The sequence below is a fragment of the Apaloderma vittatum genome, unplaced genomic scaffold (assembly GCF_000703405.1).
Source record: "Apaloderma vittatum isolate BGI_N311 unplaced genomic scaffold, ASM70340v1 scaffold21447, whole genome shotgun sequence".
Lineage (NCBI taxonomy): Eukaryota > Metazoa > Chordata > Aves > Trogoniformes > Trogonidae > Apaloderma > Apaloderma vittatum.
In genome coordinates this window covers 5930-9013 of record NW_009726987.1, presented here as the reverse complement: position 1 = coordinate 9013, position 3084 = coordinate 5930, and positions in this window count along the sequence as shown.

The following is a 3084-nucleotide window of genomic DNA, read 5'->3' as shown; positions in this document are numbered from 1 at the left end:
CCCGCGCTCCCTCTGTCCCCCGTCAACAAAAAGCCACTAAGGGGTGAGCCCTAGCGAAGCACCAGCTATTTGTGTGATGCCCTGTAAATAACAAATGCAAAGCTCTAGAGATTCCCAAACAGGTTTCTTTCACTCTTGACCAGCTGTGGAGCTGAAAATGACAAGCATTTGCTTGTGGAGAGGAGCCAGCTGCCTCGAGCAGAGCCAAAATCAATACCTTGGAAAGCTTTCCCTCTACTTAAGACTAGGCAAAGCCGTTCTACTTCTTTCAAAGCCTCGGAGCCTGGCAGAACTAAGTACAGGACTCCATCCAGGGACGCTGCTGCAATCTGAAGCCTACACATGTACGAGAGCAGAGCTGTTTCCTGGTACCCAGGAGACCACACAGCACTGCCAGCTCCGTGTGCCCGCAAACTCCCAAGGGGTTCCCACCACAGGAAGAGAGGGTCTTTCGGCAAAGGCAGGGGAGAAAGCAGGCGAGGTGAATAAAGCCACCAGAATGACTTACAGCTTACCCAACCACATCAGCAGCAGAGTCAGGCTCAGCAACAGCTTCATCTTAGCCTTTAAAGAATGGCAGAGGTGACACATGCATCAGTTTTCCCTGGGACAGGACAGCAACAGCCTGCAGCCAAACCGAACTGCGAGGTCAGAGAAAGACTTCCTCCGGTTCTTGGGAGAAGGACATGATCTCTGCCACCAGGATGCTCAGCCTCTCAGGTCAGCCAGTGTCCTAGCCTGAAACTCAGTGAAGCGCAGATGTCAGATACGTCTCCGGTGTGAGACTGCTCTGAGCCCTGGAAGGGAAGACAGAGAGAGCAGTAGGGAGGGCTCAGCCTGAAAAAGCTTTGCTTTTTCCCTTAAGTAATGAATCTTTCTGGCGGTGTGGGGTTCAGGTCTAGCATCTGAACCGAGATGTTCAGAGATGTTAACTCTTCTCAGAAAGCAATGGGACGTTTTTTCTTAGTATGCTCTCAGAGAAGTCTGGTAGGAGCACAGGCTCCTTACTCTAGAAATAATCCCCTTCCTCCAGGGTGCTGCTCATGGTGAGAAGGCCTCCTCCCTGCCACTGCTCAGTGCTAAGAGAGCTTCCTTCTGTTTACATGGCCAGACATGGTCACTAACTTTTTTGCTTTCCAAATGCACATTTTTTCTCAGCAAAGGAATCCCAGAAACACTTGAGACAGGTTCAGGCAGGTATTGCAGGCCCAGAATTAGCTGCTGGGAGACCCCTGGCTCTGTTCCAGGCTGAGAAATGGTCACTACAGCTTTCCAGTCAGCACACGCTGCTCTTGCCTGCAGTCAGTGATATTAAACCCCTCTGCCCTTCAGCAGCCTCCCCTCGCCACAAACAAAATCCCAAGAAGCAGCAGCAAGCCTTCTGCAATTCTCTCAAGTCTGCCTGTCAAAAAACCCATTTGGGGGGCTGGGCTTTTCGGAGGCAGAGGGGAAAGTTGTGCAGTTTGGCTGCACTGTTTGCAGCTCTGCCATGACACAGTTTGCTGTACAATCCGTGCCTGAGCACACATGACCTACAAACGCAGCAAAATTCATGCTCAGTTCCCGAGCTCTCAGCTGCTGCAGCATATCCTCAGAGCAGCGGGCCAAAGCATCCTACTTTCCAGCTACACTACTGAAAGCTGTACACCTCAAGCAGACCTACATCCTCCAAGGACCATGCCCATGCAGGACTCAAAATAGGAGCGAGGCTGAAAAAAAAAATAAAAGTCCTCAGTGCCTGGGATATCTACATCGAGAGCTTCAAAAGTTCTCTGTAGCTGAACTGCTGAGGTTCTGGTCCTTATTTGCCATCAGATCCTCCCTGGACTTGTTACCTTATTTCTCAGAATAAATTCTCGTCCTGTCTGGGAACGCATTTTCACACGGACTCCCTCTGCGACACACACCAGCAAGTGGTGAAGACAGCACCCACTCACCCAAGCCATGATGTAGGTTACAGTGCTGAGATATCCAAATCCTTCCACACGACAGCTGCCTTTACTAAACAGATTGCGAGGAGGAAAATATAGAGATAACCTGCAGCCTTCACTTTTTCCTACTTTTAGACGTGGTACAGCACTTCTAGGTTTCCCTACCTCTCTTCTCAGGAAAAACAAACAAAAGAAAGTAAGTATCATGGCAAAAAATACTCACGTAATGTGGTTCAGGGCAGTTGACTTGTGTCTTGCACAAAGGGTTCTTCAGTGACTAATTCAGAGCACCCGAATCAGTTGCTCAATTGTCTCGACGTCATACGCACAAAACACTTGTCCTACCCATCTTTGGTTTCGAGTCTCTTATTTCACATTCAGCTTGGTGGTCGCTTTCAACTTGCAAGAGGAAGTTTAGAGCTAGACTGAGGTCCTGGCAAATCAGAACGCACGAGGGACTGCTACAGAGAGGTGAGCGCAGGTCATGGGTGTGCAGCCTCACAAGCAGAAGACGCTTCATGGGTACAAGATGCGGCTCAGTCTCAGTCCTTCCACCTTCACAAACTGATCCTGTCAGCCACTGTGTGTGAAGTTGAGAACGGCCCAATTCTAGGCAAGCAACCCTTTTGTGGCCGGTGCTCCCTCCCGGTTTGTTTTTGGACTTGGGAGCTGGTCAAAGAGCCACCGCTCCCGCAGATCAGATCTTGTCCTGATGAGGTACCAGCAGCAAGTGACACCGAGTGACTTTGCAGAGCTGTACTAGCTGGGAGCTCAGGCCAGCAGGCATCTCGCGGGCAGTGGGGCCACTGCGCTTTGCAGAGCGTAGCCAGCTGCTCCCTTCTGAAACACACACATGGCATGGGCTGCTTTCAACTGGCACCCCCCAGTCACTTTGAATGTATATTTTCATCCTTCCTCTTCCTCTGGAGTACCACAGCTATCACGGTTCTCTGCCCTAGTATGGGTGGTTTTAACGAGCAACTTCCACACAGCTAGCAAAGGAAGAGAAAGTCAAGTCTCCTTCATGCCCAACATCATTCACCATCCAGAAGGTGACCAGCTTCAAGGCAGCCACTCAGCTCCGCACCAGGCAGCGGCCCCGGACCCAGCCCACTGTTTGCAAAGGAGTCGCAGGAGAAGGCAGCCCAGCCGC